The following is a 15,700-nucleotide window of genomic DNA, read 5'->3' as shown; positions in this document are numbered from 1 at the left end:
GCAAACATTTTGTGTTCAATAATCTGAGAAAAGGTGTAAATCTGAGATTTTCTTATTATTTTATAATTAGAGACAGGAAAATCTCAGGGCATATTCAATTAGAAATAGACAACTAGAGAGAAGTGGGGCAAATGTTTAGGTTATTTTATTTGAATCTTTGAGATTTGCAAAGAAATTGTGTCACAAACTGCATATTTGATAACATGAGAGGAAAATACCAAGATCTGAGGGGAGAGAGTCACTTTCCTGTCAGGGCCCAGTGCTCCCTCCCCCTCCCTCTCCGGGCTCTCTCACTCACTGGGGGCTCCAGGCGGGGCTGGTGCGGTCAGAGCCTGGGGCTGCCTATGGGGCAGGTCCCAGCTGGAGAAAGCCCCCCCCCCAGCCAGGATAGGAATGTGCTACTGGTAGCAGCCTGGGGCTGGACCCTCTCTATGGGGGACACTTGCTCCCCCCTCCCCTTCCTGGCCCTTCCCACGCCCTGTTGCCAGGAGAGAGTGGCCCCCCCAGCCCAGCCCAGAGGTGACCCTGTCTCAGGCCCCCCCCAGCCTCTGCCCAGTTCAGAAAGCACTCGGGGGAACCATTTCCCACCTACACAAGGACAAATCACTGCAGGTGAAAATGGGGGGAAACACCCCAAACCTGAGATCTGAACTGGCCATTGGCAAAGGGGAGAGAAAATGGGGCACAATGGGGGGAGGGGAACAGGGAACTTCTCAGGGGTTTGAAGGAAGGGGGTGTCAGCCTGGATGTTGCTTGTTGCTCTCTAGGGAGAAAGGGGGCAGGACAGGAGAGGAGGGGGGTCTCCACGGAGGGGGCAGTGGTAATTCCGAGGGGATCTCAGCCCTCCCTTTTTCTCCCCGCTCCTCAGGGGTCACCTGCTCTTCTCCCCTCGCCCCCCGGCCATGTCCCGGCTGCACAGACATTTTCCATCCATCCCTTTCCCAGGTCTCCGCCCTCCGCAGCCCCTGCCCGACCCCACGCAGGGGCTGCTAGGTGTAATGCATGTTCAGTAGGGATTTCTCCCCTACTAATGCTGGGGTGTCCTTCTCCTATAGGTTAGTCTACTAATGATCTCATCTTGGTGCCATGTGTGTCAGTTCATTGCCATGGCACTCGTGTGCTTAGACATCTGAGGATGCTCTATAGAAAAGCTCCTTGAGTGAGGTGATCCACAGGGAGTAGCTCAAAGCTCCAAAGTGCCTGGCCGGGGCAGGACATTGGCACAGCAAGGGCGGGGTGTGGCAGTGACATCACAAAGGCCTTTTGCAGGACCTCACACTATTGGTCAAAGACTATTGGTGAGCAGGTGGTGACCTCACAGAGAGATCCTGACATCAGTCAGGGGCCAGGGGCTAGGGAAACCTCAGAGACCCCTGTGGCTTTGCTTCAGCAAGTCTCCTTCTCCAGGTCTCTGTCTGAGGACTGAGAGAGTATTCGGGTTCACGGACGTGAGCGCCAGGAGAAACCCCTTTCCAGTTTTCTCCTTCCCTTGTAGTGATTTTACTAGAAAACAGCCGTCCCTCTTTAGAAGGTAAGAGCCTCCTGGAGGTGTGAAACCTGTTCAGTCTGATCCATCTGGTGAGAGTTGAATTCTAGGCATGGAAAACATGAGCTTAAGGAGGCAGAATTTTATTCCGCACCTGGGATTTTGTCCCTTAGAATCATGGGGACATTAGGGTTTGTCCTTTGTGTTTCACCTTTTCCTCCATCCACCTGTCCCTCCCTCCTTTCTCTTCATCTCTTCTTTTGTCCTTTCTCCTGTTCCCCTCCCAACACCAGGACGAGTGTGTGCGTGTGTGTTGCGGGGGAGTGCTCTGCAGCTCTCACTGTGGGAGTTCCACCCAAAAATGTGAGGCTGAAATAGTGCTCAGGCAGTCAGGGCTGGATTAACCTTTTGTTGGCCCTGGCACCAAACATATTTGTGGGCCCCAGTATAGTCACTGTGGGCTCCGAGTGTGGGCCTGGTGGGGCAGTGCCATTGGTGCCTTCGTATACCCGGTACTGAACCTCAGAGACATTTTTCATTTTGATCACACACCTCTCCATGACTATATGCATTGCCATACACAGCTCCCTCAGCCCGCGGGTTTTCTTATTGAGCTGTACACCCATGTGGGTTTACCAGTGTCCACAGTGAGCAGAACTTTCATAGTGACCAAGGAAACTCCCCACAGATTTATCTCTTTCCTCATTCAGACCTTCTCTAGCCATGTCTCCAGTACCCCCCCATGTCACCAGTCACTGCATGTGGTCCTAGTCTCAGCTCAAAGTCCTAAAGCCAGCAGACACCTGATCAGTTCTGACAGATCCCTCCCTCAGCCCCCATCCTGCCATGTGAGCAAGCCACCGGCAAACACCATTTCCCCAAAGTGAGGACTTAGCCCTTGGGAATCTGAAGACACCAGCGTCTCTCCCTCTGCTCCCATCTACGTGCTAGTCTGCTACCTGGTCACCACCACCTCTCCCCATACTTGTTTCCTTTCTACTTTGGACATGCTCCCAACCAGCTGGAAGCTCCCTCTGCAAGCCTGACCTGCTCCCGCCTTCCCTGCTCCCCCGACATTCCTTTCCTACTGGTGACCTCTGTTCCTTGAGGTTAACTCCAGTGTCTTTAGGTGCTCTAGCTTAATGGCCCCAGGAGTCATACAGCCACTTGTAGTTTCTCTAGCTAGAGCCATGGGGCAACTGCCAGAGGCCAGCCTTAGACAGCTGCAGCTACTAGCCGCAGGAGCGGAGGCAATGCCAAGGCTGAGCATGCTTGAACCTTGCAAGGGCAGCACTAGGGACTCTAAATCCTCAGCACTGGCCCTAGGCAGCTGCAGACTCTGGAGTTAGGCACTTTCCTCCTCTAGGTTCCTGCATGGTTACAGAACTGCAGTAAAGTGGAACAATTATCAGCTTCTGTGATTGGAAGATGTCTGGATCCATCTAATAAGACCGTCCTACATAAATGAGGAAAGTTGAGGTGCCTTTATTATTCTTTTGTTCCATTCTTTGTTTCTATGGGGAATTTGCCAGTGCAATATCACTGTCTTCCTTTTAAACAAACAAAACTAAAAAAAAAGTGTAATGGCTGTTGAAAATAGCAATTCCAGCCCTCGTTAGCACTGTGAAGACCCCAACGTTTGTTGCTCAATTTTCTCCTACTTTTTCTACAGTAAATGACAGTGGATCAGCATATTTGATTTGGGAGAAATGAAGTAACAGCTGCCCAAATTGAGCTTGAGCACTCCTGATTTTGAGGTGTTCAGATCTGGAAGGCAGGGGCTAGATTCCCTTTATGAATATTAGATACATCTGGAAAGGAAAAGTCAATTTCTATTTTCATGGCTCAGAAGTGGAAATCCTCCTGTCCTGTATCTGAAGCTGTCCAGGTCCAGTAGAGCCTCCCCTTCCTTACTTACCATTTTACCTTCTGGTGGGATCCACATACCTCCCTTGCCCAGCTTCAGATAGAGAGGGGCCCTGTCCAGTTAGTCCACCCAGTTCCATCTTTGGGGGCTGCCAGGCGAGGTCACACCAGCATCCCTAAGCCTGTCTGGGGAAGTCTTCTGAGGGTGCTACCTGGGCCAAAGCCTTCTCCTCCTTGGTCACACCTCTTCCCTATTCACAGCTGGCACCCCGCCCCCCAACCACAGCAAGCTGCAGCACATGGAGTGTCACAGCTTCCCCCCTCCCTTTCCTGTTGATAGCAGCCAAGGGAATGCTGGGAAATGTTCCTTCTCTGCTCCAAGGCAGGGAGCTGGTCAAGGAACTACAGCTCCCAGGGCCCTATGGGGTTCCAGCTCCCCTACTGAATATCCAGGCTGCTCTGAGGCTCCCTTTCTGCAGAGGGGAGGAAGTTACTGTTACAGGTCCCTTCAGAGCTTGGGCCTAGCACTATGGCACCATGTCAAATCCAGTACTGCTCCCAACTCTATCCAGCTCTGCTGCTGGCAGGATCCCTTCCCATTCTTTTTGTTTCCTGTCTCCCCTCCAAGGAGAAGCTCTGCATTGTTCCTGTGTGGGGAATTGAACCCAGGCCGTCTGGGTGAAAGCCAAGAATCCTAACCACTAGACCACATGGGACTTCCATAACACGTTTACATGTTCATATTCAATAACACAATTAAACGTAGCCATTCAAAGTAGCCATTTAAAAGAAGCCATTCAAAAAACTTCAAAAACAGACTTCAAAGAGAAATTGCAGAGTTACAACTGATCTGCAAACTTAACACCATTAATTTGAGCTTGAAGAGGGACTGGGGGTGACTGGCTCACTACAAAAGCAATTTTCCCTCTCTTGGTATTGACACCTCCCTGTCAATTACTTGGAGAGAGCCACATCCACCCTGACTGAATTAGCCTTCAACACTGGTTCTCCCCTTGTATGGTAACTCCCTTTACATCATGTTCCAATATATATTTATGCCTCTATCTGCAATTTTCACTCCATGCATCTGAAGAAGAGGGCTTTTTACCCACGAATGCTTGTGTCCAAATAAATCTGTTAGTTCTTAAGGTGTCACCGGACTCCTCGTTGTTTTTGTGAAATAAAAGCAAAATGCACTCTAAGCTGATCTTAACCCTTTCAATGCCCTTACAAACTTAGATGCTTCTCACCACAGGCCGGCTGGTGGCTTTTCAGCCAGGCTCTCCCCTTTCGTCAGCGCTTCAGTTGCTTGGTGTGGGGGTGTCTGTAGATGTAGGTGGACGACAGAGACAAAGCATGGCAAATGTCTCTGCTTTTATCATGTCCTTTCTTCCCTCTTGGCTTTGCTCCCCCTTCAGAGTCAGGTGAGCATCACTGCGTCTCTCCAAGCAAGTCTGAGCAATTCCCCTGGGGTGTCCTCTTGCAGGTAAGTGATTGCACTGTAGCTCCCTTGCTGAACAATGGCTGTTGATGGGTTGTTTGACACCCTGTCTGGGTGTTGGTTACTTTCCTTGCTGTTGTCACTGGGGAGCTAATATTTGGCTGACTCCCCCACCTTGCAGCATAGTGATAACCACACTGCACAATTCTCATAACTTCATATGCATGAATGGTAAACATCTATGGGTAGAGAAATGACTTTCAGCAGATCATATCCTTTCCCCTGATACCTTACAAGGCATGCTCTGTATATAAGATCACGATTATTTGAAAATGAGGAATATGGGGGTTACAGCACACTCCCCCAAAGGTACAGAATGTCACACTGAGATTCTATTTTCATTTGTTATGTAACAGCATTAAAGAGATCCAGTGACTGACCAATGGCATTTTCAAGTGCTAAAATGGCAAGCGCTGTTGGTCTCTCACTGGCCATCAGCGACTGAAGATACGGTTTAATGAGCCAGAGCTTCAAGGCGAGGGTGGCTCTGTCCACTGCCTTCCGTTGCGCTGCTGGGCACCAAGTCCCTGGCGGTCAATATGTGAAGCTGGGAGAAGAGAGTGGGGTGGCAAGCGGTGGTAGAACTTTTGCCACCAGGGTCTAGCTGTCTAACTTCCTCTTCGTACTGCTGGGCCCCCGTTGCCTTCAGGTAACACAGGAACTAAGGCAGGAATAGGGTGAGGAAGCAAGTAAAGCCGAGCAAGGAAGGCAAAAGTTAATCTTATCTTCATGGGCAGCTCGCAATGACGTCCTTTTTCTGTGCCACAGCTGACAACAACATCCCAGACAGAAAAGTAACAGGCCAAAAAGAAACCTAGCAGCTGCTGAAACAGTTCAGCTGGGAGCGTGCTAGACTAACAGGCTCTTCTATCCTCCTTTATGCACGGGCGGGATGTTTTCTGAGAGTGCAGCAGTTCCTTTAACTGCCACGAGTCCCTCATTTCAGGCTATGCAGCAGGAAAAGACAGCATGGGCTTCTGCACCGAGTTGGCCCACCTGACCTTTCATTCTTCTCTTGCTCTTTGTCAGCAAGGAGAAGAAAAAGAAGCTCTCCCTCAAGCTGGAGTCACACGGGCGAGGTAAGGACGACTTCCTGAGTGCTGGCTCCAGTCCTCTGCCCTGCCAGCTGACCTATCGAGGGGCTACCACCACATTCTCTAGATTTGTCCATCGGTCTGTGCCAGAGTGAGCAACAACCCAGTAGGTGGAGTTTCTGTAGTGTAGTGGTTATCACATTTGCCTAACACGCAAAAGGTCCCTGGTTCAAAACCAGGCAGAAACACGCTGGCTTCCTTTTCCCAGATCCCCTTGTTATTCAGAAAGGGCACTCCTCCTATTGGCCTGTCCCTGGGATAACTCCAACCCCTGCATGACAGAGGATGCTGACAGCAGTGGAGAAAGCACCTTGGTGTCAGGCTGGAGAACCTAGAGTAGTTAGGCCAGTCACCATTTGGAGGCTTGTGGCTTGGCCACCTCTGCTGTTGGAGGTTGGCCTATAGAGGCTCTCACTTCCTGCTGGGCTCCTTTGCGTGACTGGCCAAAGGAGGAAGTGAGGCAGGAATGGGGCAATAGAGGAAAGTTGAGCTGAGGAAGGCAGGGAAGAAGCTGTGCGGCTAAGTGGGGTTAGTAGAGCACCACCCTTCATTCTGCAAAGCCTGGGGAGGTGTGGTTGGCTGCTGGGAGGTAGAATCCTGTGCCTGCCTCTTGGCTTCCCAGGAGTGGCTACTTGCAGCCCAGGAGAAGAAGGGAGGTTCTGGGTGAAAGGAAAACAAGCAAAGCTGAGTCCAAGTGGAGAATGGCGGCTCCTTTGTGGCCAACCTGGGGGCATGACTGATGGTTTCAGAGGTGGAGGCTGGGCTGGCTGTGAGCAACTGGGATCCAGGAAACCCCCACCTGCCCTTCTGAGGGCTGAACCCATGGAGGTGCGGTTGGCTGCTGAGAGACAGACCCCTGTGGCTGCCTGTTGGCATCCCAGGGATGGCTACTTGCAGCCCAGGAGAAGCGGGGTTCTGGGGGGAAGGAAAAGCAGCAATGGTGAGGCTGAGTGGGCTCCTTTCTGGCCGAGATGGTGGACTGTGGTGAGTCTGGGAGTTGCCTGTAATCCATAAGTGGACGTAGTGCAGTGAAAACTGCTGCTCCATTCTGGCCGACCTGGGGGCGCCATGGATGACTTGGGAGTGGGGGTAGGGCGCTGGCTGTGAGCAAATGGGATCCAGGAAGCCCCAGCCTGCCCCTCCAGGGGCCGAGTCTTCTTCTCTCCTGCCATGGGGAGCCCGACCTTAAGCCTGCCCAGCATGTGCAGCAGCTCGAGCATTAAGCCTTCCTGTGTGCACAACTGAACTACGCCCTAGTGTAATAAGGTGTAAAGTTTAGATTGTGAATTTATCTTTAATTTCCATGGTAATTTACTTTGATCTTTTATTCCTACCACTTATAATCCTTAAAACTCCATCTTTCTGTAGTTAATAAATCTGTTTTATGCTCTACTTAAACTGGTGTATTTTGCTTGAAGTTCTTGGGAAATCTCAGCTCCATTACAAAGCTGGTTCATGTACTATTCACAGTGAGGGAGGGGTGGACCCTGTGTAATAAACTCACACTGATCAGGCTTCTGATTAAGGCAAGATGGTATGATCCAGGGGTGCAAGGCTGCAGAGCTGTAGGGGGGGGGCGACTTTCTATCATTAGTGTTATGAGTGGCTGCAGAAGCATTCATGTAATTCAGTTGGCTGTGTCCCTACCTACGGATGTCTGTGTAAGTGCAATATCTGCCAGAGATTCACAGCTTGTCTCAGCATCACATGTGTGAGAGGGAGCCCAGGTGGTGGGACAAAGGGCTCAGGGGTCCCACTGTTCAGTTGCATCCCATAGATCCCATCACAGACTTTCAACAACCACAGCGGGTGCTCACTGAGACAGAGAGAGAGATGCCAAAATAGTGATATCCAGTGCCAGCAGACATCAAACTATCAGAAATTCTGTGAACAGAGAAGACCCTGCTAGTGGAAACTGGCTTGTGAGGTATCATTAGAAAACGCATAGCCTACTGAATATTATCCTCCTGTTAAAATGTGTAGTAACACTGTATGTAAAATTGTGAGATTTTACAGTATGATATTACTGAAAAAGTTACAGTTCTGGGGAACACCCACAGACCAGTTCCTCAGAGACAGCAAGGCAAACAGCTGGTCAAACAGCCATTCTCCTGCAGGGGGAAGGTGTGAAGACATTAAGGGCTGGTCTACACTACGGGGGGAAATCGATCTTAGATACGCAAATTCAGCTACGTGAATAACGTAACTGAAGTCGAATATCTAAGATCGGATTACTCATCCATCCTCACCGCGCGGGATCGATGTCCGCGGCTCCCCCTGTCAAATCAGCAACTCCGTTGGGGTTGGTGTTGTTCCGGAATCGATGTAAGCGCGCTCGGGGATCGATATATGGCGTCTAGATGAGACGCCATATATCGATCCCCGAGCAATCGATTTTAACCCGCCGATACGGTGGGTAGTCTAGATGTAGCCTTACATGCCATCACAGGGACCTATTGAGGCTGTTGTGGAAAACGACCACAGGATTAATATTTGAATCAGCTCAGCCTGAGGCTCTTTTCTTGGTTACAAGCACGCAGGGGGCGACAGCTATTGGAATACTGTTCCTGAGCTAAAAATCACACAAGCCTTTTACAGCTTAAAACCACAAACAATGACACATACGTTGCACGTTAATTTCCTTATTTGGAATATATTGCAAAATATGACGCAGGTCAAAAGCAAGCTGAACAATCAGTTTTCCATATTTGGCCTTTCCTGTTATTTTTATTACACCTGGTGATATGGGAGCAAGACTCTCCATGTCTCAAGAAATGTCACTACCAACCAAGGCCATTTTCACATGCTGGGGTGCAATCCAGATCGGCGAGGAGTTGTGTCATCTGTAATCCTGGGTGAGATTCAGTGTTCTGCTGCTGGAGCTCCCCTGTCTGGATACTCCCAGCCAGCGTTCAAGGACGCACTGAGTGTCTGTATGATAAGTAACCCTGGACTGGCAGCTCTGACTCCAGCCGCCTGCTTGTTACACCCCAAGCACATTCTGGTTTGGGTAGAGAAGGCTCAGGGTTTGAGAGAAGGCTGGGGGTAGGAAGCTTCTGTTCATTATGCTGGACCTAACCCCAGTTTTACTTGAGTAAAGAGGAGATATTTGACATTGTGTGATGCTGCTCCTGTGCTCTGTTCCCAAAGTGTTCTGCAGCAGAGGAGGGTCTCTGGTAGTATGTATGTTACTGGCCTATTGGGGTGATGCTGAAACAGGACAGGGTACAGATGGCATTGTGGGGGTGGCATGAACCTTCACTCTTCATTTCCCCTTCCAAGAACAGAAGGGACAGGAATCCTTACCCAGCAAGACCATCGTCTCATAGTTCCCCTGCATGACATCTCTGTAGAGGGCTCTCTGAGTGGGGTCCAGCAGAGTCCTCTCTTCCCTGGAGAAATACACAGCCACCTCCTCGAAGGTCACCGGCCCCTGAAAGAGCAGGAGTCCAATACTCAGTACCTGCTGACCCACTCACAACCCCACTATTCACGGAACAGCAGCACCAGGGAAATGGAAGCTCCGGGAGGCACATGTTAACAGAGTCCCACCCCACCTTGCTTACAGCAGCCAGGAGGCATCAGAGGGTAGAAAGAGAGAACCTTTGTGTCTCCCATCTGGCAGACAGAAGCAGGGTCTTCACATTTATCACATAGCTACTAGCCAGAGCTTAATATAGGAGATGGGGCTGTCTCTGGACCCTGATAGTGGCTCCCTGGTTGGAATCCAAGCACTCTCCAAATAAAATATATGGAAGAAAGGGGAAGTCAATCATAAAGAATAGAAGTTAGAAGGTCAGAATTGTAGTGCCCATTAACAAAGGTTTAGAGAAAATAGAGCCTATCAAACTAACGGGATATCCTTATTGGATGAGATCAAAAGTTTGGTTGCAGCTAATAGTATTGATGTAATATACCTAAACTTCCGTAAGGGACATGACTTGATTAGCACAATATTTTTACTAAAAAAAACTAGAATGATACAAAATAAACACGGCATACATTAAATAGATTAAAAACTCTGATAGTAAATGGGGAACCATGATCGAGTGGATTTCTTTCTAGCAGGTTCCTGCAGGGATTGGTTCTTGGCCCTGTGCTATTTAACATTCTTATCCATGACTTAGAAGAGAGTACAAAATCATCACTGATAAAGTTTACAGTTGCCACAAAGATTGGGGTTGGTGGTAATTAATGAAATGTCAGTAGATTCAGGTTCCATCGCTGAGAGTCTGGGAAGTTGTCCCAGCCCTGGCTGGAGGGTTATTTCCTGTTCCACAAAGAGGGGAAGTTCCATTCCCAACTCCTGTGCCTTGAAATTAGGACCTATCTGACACTACACCCCCATATTCATCATAGTGGTATGATTATAATATGATTAGGACATAATTATGATCTATTTTGTAGAAGATGCATCATGTGTGGTGTCACTGGAAAAGTTCTGATTTGCTGAATATGATTATCCTATTTGTGTGCACATATCATGTTCGTATCTGAAGTTATGGATATTGACTCTGTATCTGTATTTCAAATGTGCTTACTCTGGGTAACACCCACAATGAGCCTTTCAGGTACAACAATGAAGAAGCCAGACAGTGCTGATGGCTCAACAAAGACAATGGACTGTGGAAGAGCTTAGCCTTCCTGTGAATGTTTCAGCCAGCCTATGAGTCATGGCTACTATGACTCAGCAGGGCCTGTGACCAGACCACATGACACTAAACTCCATTTTAGTAGCTGTATTTTTCCACAAACTGGACTAGGAACTGAGTTTGCAACAAAAGGTTCCCACCATATGGAAAAGCTACATAAGGTGGGGTGTGACATCATCTCTTGGCCTCATTCTCCACACAAGAGAACTTCTGGAAACACCTGAGAAACAAAAACGGATGTGGGGGAAGTGCTGCTCCCAGGATCAAGAGATTTCTAGCTTTGTGTATGGAAACTTGGGGGACTGCTTGTACCATCAGTCAGGGTGAGAAATTGCTAATTCAAATTCTATCCATCTAGTATGTTAGGCTTAGTCTGAGTTTTGGTTATTTGCTAAATAATCTGCTTTGATCTGTTTGTTATCACTTATAATCACTTAATCTATCTTTCTGCAGTTAATAAACTTGTTTGATGCTTTATCTTAACCAGCGTATTTTGAGTGAAGTGTCTGGGGAAAATCTCAGCTTGTTGTGCACATCTGTCCCATATCGAGGGGAAGGGGAACTACATTAATGAGCTTGTATTATAGAGATCCCTGTGCACTATAAGATGGTATCATTCTGGATTTATACTACAGCAAGTGTGCAAGGTTGGGGAGTGGGAAATTGGCTCTTGTCTTCTATCTGTCCTTGAGTGGCTTAGGTAACGCACTCAGGTAGCTTAGTTGGCTGCATGGCGCCACCTGCTGTTGTGTTGGGTGATAACAGGCCCTGGAGAGGCTGGCGAAATCTCCAGCAAAGCAGTGTGAGAAGGGCCAGCCCAGCGTGAGGGTTAGAGGACACAGCAGTTCCCAGAAGCTCCACAAACTGCCTCCTGGGGATGACAACCCATCACGCCCTACACTACACAAGTCTCAGCAGGTTTGTCACATGCTGTCCCCTCCCTTTCTCCACCCGAGATATTTCCTGCTTCCCACCACCTCTAGCAATTCCCACCCTCTTATGCATTTACTGCTCCTCAACCTCCAAGCAGAGCCCGCCAACCTGATAATCTCTTACCTGAGCCAGCTCCATTGCAGCTATTTCCTTGCCCCTGGGAGGACGAGATGATCTGCAGCGAAACATGGATGTTATTCTCTGGCCTGCCGAGGTGAAAAGGGCAAGGTGTGAGAATTCAGACTAGGCTTTTGTCCATTCCCCAAGCCGATTCCCCCCAGCTTTTCCCCTGCTAATGCACATTCTAGGTTCTAGCACACTGTGAAGCACAGAGTGACCTTATTCCAGTACAGGCCTAGCCCCCTCCCACCAGGGTGTAACCCTCTGACACATGGGGAAACCCTCCCAGTAACAGTCTCTCTCTTACACATATCAAGTTTGCGGACAACACCAAGCTGGGAGGGGTTGTAAGTGCTTTGGAGGATTGGATTAAAATTCAAAATGATCTGGACAAACGGGAGAAATGATCTGAAGTAAATAGGATCAAATTCAGTAGAGACAAGTGCAAAGTACTCCACGTTGGAAGGAACAATCGGAGGCCAGAGAAGAGCAGAAACAAAGGAGTCACTTTGGGGGATTCTCCCTGTCATTGTCCCCAAGGCAGCTGTCTCAGGTTTACAAAGGTGTTTCATGTTCCAGCCTTTGTACAGTCTCTCCTGGGAGTGCCCCTTTCATGGACTGGGTCTAGTTTTAGTTTTTGGTAGTTAACAAGCTTGGTTTATTGTTCATCTAACCAGTATGTGTGGATTGAAGTGTGTTGGAAACTCTGTTTGGGATAACAAGCTGGTGCATGTCATTTTCCGCTGATGAAATGACAGACTTCATATGAGCTTGGGTCGTTCAGTAGCGTGCTGGACAGTGCAAGATGCACATTTCTGGGGGAAAGTTGGGCACTTGAGAATTTGCTGGTTTTCTCCTGAGGTGTAATTCATGAGTGGCTGTCTAGCAGCACTCAATACTGTGTAGCTGGGAGTGAGTTACATGCTGGAGACTGTGTGTTAGTTGGCCAAGAGGGGCTGTTCTCGCGGGAAAAAAGTGGAAAAGGCACCCCATGCTGGAGGACTGAGGTACAGCTATTTAACAGTCCAGATTGTACTCTGGGTAACATCACAGACACTCATTATGACAGAGCCTCTTACAACACAGAGAAAGTAAATCCATGTCCCAGAAATCGAAGACTCCAGACAGAGGGCAAGTGTCCCTGGCACTGCTTCTTGCTGACAGAGAGGTTCAGAGACAGTGCGAGAATCCTGGGGAAGCTGGGAACAGGAAGCATGGGCTGGCGGGGTTCGGTGGAGAAAGGGAACAGGAAGGGCAGGGATATTACTGAATCCAGGATCTTAGCAGTAATAGATGACAGGATAGCACATAGTGCAGCCCATTGGAAAACACAATCCCAACTATACATACAAAATGATGGGGTCTAAATTAGTTGTTTCCACTCAAGAGAGTGATCTTGGAGTCACTGTGGATAGTTCTCTGAAAACATCCACTCAATGTGCAGCAGCAGTGAAAAAAAGTGAACAATGTAGGAAATAATTAAGAAAGTGATAGATATGACAGAATATCTCATAGATCATATTTGTAAAAACAGCAAATAAATCCATGATACACCCACATCTTGAATACTGCATGCACATGTCACCCCATCTCAAAAATAGAAATATTGGAATTGGAAAAGGTTCAGAAAAGGGCAAGAAAAATGATTAGGGGTATGGGACAGTTATGCCAGACCTAACCCCCAGTTTCACTTGAGCAAACAGGAGATATTTGACACTGTGCAATACGGCTCCTGTGCTCTGTTCCCAAAGTGTTCTGCAGCAGAGGAGGGTCTCTGGTATTATGTGTGTCACTGGACTATTGGGGTGATGCTGAAACAGGACAGGGTACAGATGGCATTGTGGGGGTGGCATGAACCTTCACTCTTCATTTCCCCTTCCAAGAACAGAAGGGACAGGAACCCTTACCCAGCGAGGTCACAGTCTCATAGTTCTCCTGCATGACATCCCAGTAGAGGGCTCTCTGAGTGGGGTCCAGCAGAGCCCACTCTTCCCTGGTGAAATACATAGCCATCTCCTTGAAGGTCACCAGCCCCTGAAAGAGTAAGAGTCCAACACTAAGGACTTGCTGCTCCACTCACAGCCCCACTATTTGAGGCAGAGAAGAGTGAATCAAATGGAAGCTCTGGGTGGATCATAGTCAGGAGAGTCCCACCTCGACCTGGCTCAGAGTATCCAGCAAATGCCAGGGTGAGGGGATGAAGAGAGCCCCTTATCTCTCCCAGCATATCCATCACCCCCCTACTAGCCACTGACTGATACAGGAGATGGAGCCCCTAGCAGGGTCGAGGGAGAGCTCGCTGGTAGGATGCCCAACACCCTCCTCATTGTGAGGAGTGGGATATGAAGGGAGAGGCAGCTCCAATAAGCCTGACTCATGGGTGTCCCCTTTATATCTCACAGCAGCTGATGGTTAATGAGGTCAGGCTCCAGCACTAGGAGTCTGGTCAGTTTGACTAGCTCCATGTAGGTGGGTTATTTTCTCTCTTCACAAATTAGGGCATTTCCACCTCCAAACCTCCTGGGTCTGTTCCTAGAATCTAGGCCACTTAGTAGATAACTCCCAGCAGGTCTGCCACACCCTGGCCTCCTCCTTTCCCCACGCTGTGAATTTCCTGCCCCGCTCCAACCTCCAAACCAGACTCTGCAAACCTTCCCACCTCTGGTGTATTTGCTCTCCCTTTCCTCCAGCAGGAACCCACCAGCAACCCCCCGATAATCTCTACCTGGACTGACTCCACTGCAGCCATTTCTCTTCCCTGTCCCACGCCAGGCTGGGATGAGCTGGAGCAAAACATTCTGCAGCCTGTCTGGGGGAGAAGGGCAGTTGTGGGCGTTTCAGAACCGGTTTTAGTTAATTTCACATCACAATTCCCCCAGGCCCTTTCCCTGCAGACAGACACCCTAGATTCTGTCATGCTGGGAAATGCTCAATCTGTTTATTACAATTTAGACCTGGCCCCTCCTGCCAGGCTAAGTCCACAGACACATTTTTAACCTCCCTTCTCTCTCCCCTCACCCCTTCTCTGAACACAAGGCTAGATAAGAGCAGAACCAAAGGAGTCACTGTGGGGGATTCCCTCAGACACTGACCCCACGGCAGCCACACCCCAGCAGGGGGAATATGGAGTCAGGAACTGGCTTTTGCTCTGTCTGATCCTTGTTTTGTTCACTGGAAAGTGGTTCTGCCCCAGGATGCAGCAATACATGTGTCTGGGTGGACTAGAGAGCTGGAAATCTCTCCCCCACATTCATTTCTCCCACTGCCCCTTTCAGCCTCTCCTTCCCCTGTCCTCTCTCCCTGCCCCTCTGGCTGGGACAGTCCCATTCCTGGGGGCTTTGCTCTCCCATGGCTGGATTTCCTCCTGGCAACTGCTAATGGGAGGAGAAATGAGGTGGTGTTGTTTGTGCAGAGTCACTTTCTTCCCAGACCCTAGGACATTCCCTGAGGTCTTTCAGTTACCTGGAGACTCTGGCTCAGAATTTAGTAGTAACAGGGCCCAAGACTGCCCTAGGGGGCTAGGACCAGCTGCAGAAAGTCATCCCCTGGGCCGGGCAGAGAAGCAGCTTTAATTAAGGTCACTTCCCAGCACAGAGCCCCACTGGGGGAGCAGCAGCTGCCAAGCCTGGTCTCCCAGATCACAATGGAGGCTGCAGCATCTGACCCAGGAAGCTGAACCCCAATATCCTGAGCAGAGAGGGACGGAGTGTATGAGCAGCTTCCCTCCTTTAGCTCTCTGGGGAGAGCAGCTAATGGGAGCCCCTCCTCACAGGGAGAATGGCTGATCTCATTTGACCCACTGTCCATCTGGAATCACTCCTTGTCTTTCCATACAGTGACTCTGGATTAACAACGGTCTCAATGACACCGGATTTCAGAAAGAATGAGTTCAGAACGCTGTGGAAAAGACCATCGTGTGGCAGTGCTGACTCCCTTCCCACCTCCCTCACCCCCGCAGATCTAGGACAAGGACTGGGGGCAAAAATTTTCCAAACGGAACCGAAAGTTCCTGCAGTTTTCAAAAGAGGAGAAAAGTAAATTCTGTGAA

General features: G+C 49.3%; 1 non-coding gene across 1 annotated transcript; it reads left to right on the top strand.

Moving 5' to 3' along the window:
• The first annotated feature begins 6,062 nt into the window (after positions 1 to 6,062).
• TRNAV-AAC (transfer RNA valine (anticodon AAC)) lies at positions 6,063 to 6,135 on the top strand. The gene has a single exon. It is a non-coding gene; the product is annotated as a tRNA-Val (tRNA).
• The last annotated feature ends 9,565 nt before the right edge of the window (positions 6,136 to 15,700 follow it).

The sequence above is a fragment of the Gopherus flavomarginatus genome, unplaced genomic scaffold (genome assembly GCF_025201925.1).
Source record: "Gopherus flavomarginatus isolate rGopFla2 unplaced genomic scaffold, rGopFla2.mat.asm mat_scaffold_43_arrow_ctg1, whole genome shotgun sequence".
NCBI lineage: Eukaryota > Metazoa > Chordata > Testudines > Testudinidae > Gopherus > Gopherus flavomarginatus.
This window is presented reverse-complemented; position numbering and strand designations above follow the sequence as displayed.